The sequence below is a fragment of the Quercus lobata genome, chromosome 8 (genome assembly GCF_001633185.2).
Source record: "Quercus lobata isolate SW786 chromosome 8, ValleyOak3.0 Primary Assembly, whole genome shotgun sequence".
NCBI lineage: Eukaryota > Viridiplantae > Streptophyta > Magnoliopsida > Fagales > Fagaceae > Quercus > Quercus lobata.
In genome coordinates, this window is record NC_044911.1 from 14,159,370 (window position 1) to 14,166,937 (window position 7,568).

A 7,568-nucleotide genomic window follows, 5' to 3' on the forward strand; every position below is an offset into this window, starting at 1 on the left:
GGAGTACATAACCTCTTTCTGTCATATCTTTCTCCTATTTTTTTTACAACGTGATTCAGGTGGGAGTACGTAACCTCTTTCTAAAAATAGTATTGTCTATAAATACTGAGTACGTAAACTCTTTCTTTCATATCACCTAAAAAGGTTTCACAGTTCGACTAAAGCCCAAATTCGGTTATTCTATAAAATAATATTTGGTAAAGAAAATGCATTCTCAAGTTTCAGCAGTAGCTGCCACAGCCAAAAATGATATGCCACAAATCATTCGTCGATCAGCAAATTTTCAACCTAGCATTTGGGGTGATCGTTTCCTCACATATGCTTCTGAGTTCTTGGTAAGAATGCTTAATTTAATTCAATATGATGACATTTGAGCAGGATAGAGTCAGATCTTAGAGTTAGGGAGGTGGTTCTGCTATTAGTTGTGTGTGGTGCCTTCAGCCTCTTGCTTTGCTGTTGTTTTGCCATTGAGAGTTTTTATTTTTTATTTTTTGTCTTTGATGTGTGCGTCTGTTGTTGGATATGAACAAAATTATTTTGTTTAAACTTTTTTTTACAAATTACTGATATAGTAAATAGTTATTGGTAAGCAAAAAAATAATGTAAATGGCGGGTCAAAATGAGAACCAATAAGAATTTGTCACCTCAACAATTTGTACAAATATTGTAGAAGAGTTTGTGGTTATAGCATTACTTTTAAAAGAATCAATGATATTATTAAGGGGGGAAGTGTAATTTCATAAAACAAAATTGCTAAAATTAGTACCTATATATGTATATACTAATATATATAAATTGGGGGGGGGCCAACAGTGGCTCTGTCCGTGCCGCTGATGAATCTGTGTATACATGTAAAGTAGAGCTTATTTTTGTGTTTTTTAATTCAATTAAGCGTTTAAATTTTGTTCACCTTAATTCAGTGCACGTAAATCCATTCATAAAAAATGACTAAGTTTTACCTTGGTTGTCAACCTATTGTAACCCACATAACTTAAGTCTCAGAAGTTAGAACAAGTTATGTATAAAATTTAATAAACAAAGTTTTTTATTGGAGCATATATATCACCTTCAACTGATGATACATAATGCATATGTAATTCATTAATTTAATTGCTCATGTAGGAAACTGAACAGTTTGAAGCAACAAGTTCAGGAATTGAAGGAAGAGGTGATGTGTATGCTAACATCCCCGGTTGAGAAGTCCTCACAAAAACTAAACTTGATTGATGTACTCCAACGCTTAGGTGTGTCTTATCATTTTGAAAATGAGATTGAAAAATTTTTGCAACAATTACACAGGACGCTTCTTGATATTGATGACCAAGAAAATGATGATGACCTTTATACTGTTGCTCTCCAATTTCGATTACTTAGACAACAAGGTTATTACATTTCATGTGGTAAGTTCCCCCTTCCCTCTCTTTATTTTGTTGTCTTTGAAAATGATTGTATGTCTTTTTCAGTTTATACAATTCTGCTACCATTTATAAGGAAACTTAATATGCACAATCAGTTTTATAGTAAATGTGGAGCTAGTGTCACATTTAATGTTTGTACATACACCTAAATGTGTTCAAACATGAACCAGCCACATGAATTTTATATCATGCACATATGGTAGGATTGAGTTTGGGCCTCTACTATTGAGCTAATATATTTTTAAAAAAATTTATATTATTCTACTCATTTCATGTAATCGGATCATGATGTAGACAAGTTCACCAAATTCAAAGATAGCAATGGGAATTTCAAGGACTCACTTATCAATGATGCGCGGGCAATGTTAAGCTTGTATGAAGCCACGCATCTCAGGGTCCACGGGGAAGATATACTAGACGAAGCTCTTGTATTCACTACCACACATCTTGAGTTTGTAGCATCGCACTTAAGCACTCCTCTTGCAGCACAAGTAAGGCATGCCTTAAAGCAGCCTATCCACAAAGGATTACCAAGGTTAGAGGCAAGGCATTACTTTTCTATCTACGAAGAAGATTCTTCACATAATAAAGTTCTTCATTCCTTTGCAAAGTTAGATTTTAACATACTGCAGAAAATGCACCAGAAAGAACTTTCTGACATTGCAAGGTTAGTTATTAATACATGTCAGAGTTGCAAGTGTTTGAGTTAATATTTTAAGCTTGAACATCACTACACTTTGACAACATGCATGATTCAATTAAATTGTATTTGTAGGTGGTGGAAAGAATTAAACTTTTCAAAGAAGTTACCCTTTATCAGAGACAGAGTGATTGAGTGCTACTTCTGGATATTGGGAGTGTTCTTCGAGCCTGAATATTTCCATGCTAGGAGGATACTAACCAAAGTGATAGCCATGACCTCGACTATCGATGACATCTATGATGTGTATGGCACTTTTGAAGAGATTGAGCTCTTTACTGAAGCAATCGAGAGGTTGAAATTAATTAACATCTTAAGATCATTGCTTTATTTTTTTCATGGTTAAAGGTAAATTACCACACTTTCCCCGTTAGTTATATGAGTAAAATGTTAAATTAGCAGAAGCTTTGATAACAAAGTATTTAACAAAACACGGAATCAAAAACACTTTTATATTGAAAACTGAATTGGGTTTGGTCAATGGGTGTCTTTACAGCATTTGATAATGGACCATTTAATGAAAATTTTTATACTACTTTAATAAAAAATATAAAAGATTGCAAAAAAAAAAAAAAAGCAATTATTTTTATATTTTCTCATAAAAAGTTTATAAAAATATTTTTTAAACCAATACTCTTAGGTTATTCATTAATACTTTACAAACTATAATGCTTGACTGGCATACACTGTGACTCTAGTGCACACACGGCACCTTACTTCCACTCCACACACTAGGTTTTTTTTATTTAATGTACTCACTCACTTAAATACACTTGCACACACCTCTAAAGCACACACCTCACTTCTTTAGATACCAAGGTACTGACATCACGATCATTTTCTTCTCTTTACTAACAAATTTGGACACCATCACACCCTATTTATAAGTGTTGTAATAAGTCGGTTTAAGTGAACTTTACTTTTACAAAAGAGAACTCTAGAGAGATAAAGCAAAGAGAATTCCACAGAGAGAGATTGATAGAGAAACTCTAGAAATTTTTAGAGGCAATGTTGATTTTTAACATAAAAGTCATATCTTATTGTTATTATTGCCTTATTCTTTCGCATGGTTTATATATAAGAATTTACCACGTCTTAAAACCTTAAATTCCTAGTAAAGGATAAATTCGATCATTTGAATCTAACAATCCTTAATTATGTGAAAACCCAAACACCCTCATAATAAATATGATCCAACACATAAGGTTTTTAACTTTAATGTGCGGTAGAGTAGAGATATGGCTCCAATATAAATTATTTTATGTCCAAAAAATATGTCACAATATGGCAAATTCAATCATTTGACCGTTCTTCCAACAATTAATCTATATATATATATATATATATATTTATAGTGGTGCTCTAGTTTTGCAATTTTTTTTACCTCTTTTTATTATGTCAATATATGGTAAATTCGATCATTTGACCGTTCTTTCAACAATTAATCAATATATATATGTGGCGCTCTAATTTTACATTTAGTTTTTTTTTTTTTAATGTATTCTTTACTGTTACCCAAAAGTTCATGTTAACTAATTTTTATCATTATCTCATTAATCTATCAATAATTGTTTGATCTTACACCACACATTTCTCTCTTCTTTACGTCTTTTAGCATACCCACTATTTTAGTATTAAAAGCAAAGGCATAAGAAAAAAAAAGGGTTAAGAACTAATAGTAATAACTATGTTAACTTATTTTTAATGTTATCTCATTAATCTATCAATAATTGTCTGAGCTTACACCACATATTTCTCTCTTCTTCATGTGTTTTAGTATTAAAAGCAAAAGCCAAAAAAAAAAAAAAAAAAAAAAAAAAAAAAAAAAGAAGAAGAAAAAAAAAAGTTAAGGACTAATAGTAATAACTAACTAGATAATAAGGCCAGAGGGAGAGATAGAGAGATACAAAAATATTGTGGATTGTTAAATGAAACGCATTGTTTCAGTATTATCAAAATAAAAGACCCGAGTTTGACAAAACATTTATAAGAGAGAGAAAGAGGAATTTGAGGGGCTACCGCCTCCATCATACTGACCTCCCACCACCATTAAGATGCCAAAACCCCTACGATTAATTATTTTTTTTCTTTTTTCATTTTAAATTAGAGGCTTAAATATGATTTAGGTTTGGGTAATTTGGTTTAATAGTTTTTATTTTGGGTATATAAGTAGAGAGAATATTTGGTGCGCAATGTAAAACCATATTCTACCTTAGTTTTAAATCATCTATAAGACAAATACATATGCATTTGTCCACACCATGTCTTAATATCACACTATCATTGAGTAGAAGACGGTGAGAAAACTAGACATACTTTCATTACATGGTATGTAATTTGGGAACACAACACAAATTAGATAATTTTCATATTCCTATTACCCCTTAGCATTTATTTTTGGTTTTGTGAATAAAAAAAAAAAAAAAAAAAAAAAAAAAAAAAAAAAAAAAAAAAAACACCTTACATTGTGAATGCTACATATGTGTAGTGAGGCTACTAAACTAATTTTTAATATCTCAAAATATATATGTTTTTTTACTCTAATTTAGTTTACTTTTTCTTTATAATGTATATACAATATTTTCCAAAATCGTCTTACATAAAATATCACTAAATTATCCATGTGAGCGCACGGTAACTTACTAGTTTACATTAATTAGAAGAACCAATTGACATAGATTGTTTGCCTCCATATATTACAGGTGGGACATTAGTGCCACTGATCAACTTCCGGAGTACATGAAAGTGTGTTATCAGGCACTATTAGATGTTTATTGTGAGATGGAAGAAATAGTGGGTGAAAGAAGATCAGACCGTGTGAAATTTGCAATAGAAGCAGTAAGTACCATAAATATAAATTTAGAATATTATTGTTCATTTAAGAGGAAAAAGGAAAGAAATCAAGAACCGTTGACTATGTTGTAAATTTAGTTAATCTGATTGTAAACTTCTCATTGTATCAGATGAAGAATCAAGTTCGAGCCTACTTTGACGAAGCCAAATGGATGAATATATGGAGATTGCACTTGCTACATCTGGCTATTCATTGTTAGCAACCACATCGTTGGTTGGAATGGGAGACATTGTTACAAATGATTGCTTCGAGTGGGTGTTTAGCAACCCCAAAATAGTCAGAGCTTCTGCAATGGTTTGTAGACTAATGGATGACATAGTGTCACATAAGGTGAAATCATATGTCACTTCAACAAAAAAAAAAAAAAAATATATATATATATATATATATATATTAAAAACCAAAGTTAATAGAAAATCTAATTAGATTTCAATTAGTTTTTAAATTGGATTTCAATTAGAGTCCAATTTTGCACTACATCTACCTAATTTTTTAATTTTTGTGATATATAAATTATTGGGTATAAAAACCAAAGAGTCTAAATCCAATCAAATTCTAAAGCATATATATATATATAAATATATATATATAATGAGAAAACCATTACATATTTTTAGAAATGCATGGTTTTAAAAAAGTGTAAGTTAATACCATGTATAATTCAAATATCTTCTTAAAAAAAGGTATAAGTTGAATCATGTAATTGTGATTGTTTTTAATTAAACTCGTGCAAATGCATAGAGTTACACACTAGTAGTTGAGCCAAAATTGGGTTTTACCCATTTCAGGAAAACTTTCTAGCAAAATTCCCCATGTCTGAAACTATTTAGGGATATGCTCTTGTTTTGAACCCGATTTTTAGAAAATTGAATTTTAAATACAAAACTCAATTTTTGGACAATCGAGTTATAGCGAAGTTGTATTTAGAATTTTTTTTTTTTTTGGGAACTTGAGTTCCATTCAAAGAACTTGAGTTCATGGAACTTGAGTTCCACTTGAATTTTTTTCAAGGTACTTGAGTTCCATGAACTCGAGTTCTTTGAATGGAACTCGAGTACCTTGAATGGAACTCGAGTTCCAAGAATTTATTTATTTATTTTTATTTATAAATTTCAATTCCCTATAACTTGATTGTCCAAAAATTGAGTTTTAAATTGAAACTCAATTTTTAAAAAATTGAATTTCAAAATAGAGGTATTTCCCTAAATAATTTCAGACATAGGGCATTTCGTTGGAAAGTTTTGACGAAAGGGGCAAATACCCATTTTGGCCCTAGTAGTTGTAATTTGGAAGCATGATTCGATCAATTACTACAATATTCCAATCACGTGATGCCTTTCTAACATAATAATTGAATTAATTGTAGTTTGAGCAAGAAATAGGACACACTGCCTCGGCTGTTGAATGTTATATGGCACAATATGGTGCCACAGAAGAAGATGCAATTAATGAGCTTCGCAAACAAGTTACAAATGCATGGAAGGACATTAATGAAGAGTGCCTCTATCCAACTATTGACTCCAAGCCAATTATAATGTCAATTCTCAACCTTACACGTGTGATGGATGTTGTGTATAAGGATGTAGATGGCTACACAAATGCTGGAATTGTGCTCAAAGATTTTGTAACATCTTTGCTCATTGATCCTGTACCGTTATAAGCATGGACCTATGCAACATTGAAATAAAAATAATTTGATATGGTTATGTTCCAGATGTATAGCTCCACCGTCTACACTCATCTAAACATAATGATTTGCCCTTGAAAGGATATATATATATATATATTCAAAGATGTTTGTGATGCCTTATGAAACCATGGATTTAAAAACAAGACCGACCAAAAAACTAGGAAGCTAACTTGTTAGTTCACTAGTTTGATTGATATCAGATAGGTAGTTGAACCAATGACATCATAAAAAAATTTATAATAATTTTTTAAATAAAAAATAAAATAAATGTATAACAAGTTTATAAGTTGGAATGTTTATTGAAGAAAATATTTATAAATTTTAATTGATTTTATACACAATTACACAGTCTCTCTCACTCATACACAAACACACACACACAATTGATTACATCTCTAACATGTAGCAAAATAAGAGCTTGTCTATAGATTGGTAACCTTGGTTATTGATAATTGCAAGTTAGATCACCATGGACCCGAACATGGTACTCCAAACATTGGGAGCTAGTTAGTTTGGAGGGGGATGGGGGTTTTAGAGGATCCAATAACTCATAGAGTAATGACTACATCAAAATCAGGGGCTCAGTTGGAATGAAGATTCTTGGAAACAAACGTCCTCACAGTTAAAGGAATAAGCTTTATGTTCCTTGCAAGGTAGTCTTAGGACAATTGATTTGGGAATCTAGTACATTTTTAAAATTCTAGCGCAAAATTCCTATCCCAAATCTTTCCAAAACAAAATGGGCCAAGAAAAGTCTAGCATTCCACCCTTGCTAGGCATGCAAGGTATGGTCGAGGGGTGTTCTGGTTCAAAGACCCCAAAGAGCTCGAAACCCTAGAGGACAATTGTAGTTCACTCGATAGATATTCCTAGTCAACAGGTGACCACTCCTTAATGGACGACAAC

At 31.4% G+C, this 7,568-nt stretch overlaps 1 pseudogene; it reads left to right on the forward strand.

Annotated features, from left to right (window-relative positions):
• Positions 1-206: 206 nt before the first annotated feature.
• LOC115958261 lies at positions 207-6,632 on the forward strand (annotated as a pseudogene).
• Positions 6,633-7,568: the final 936 nt, after the last annotated feature.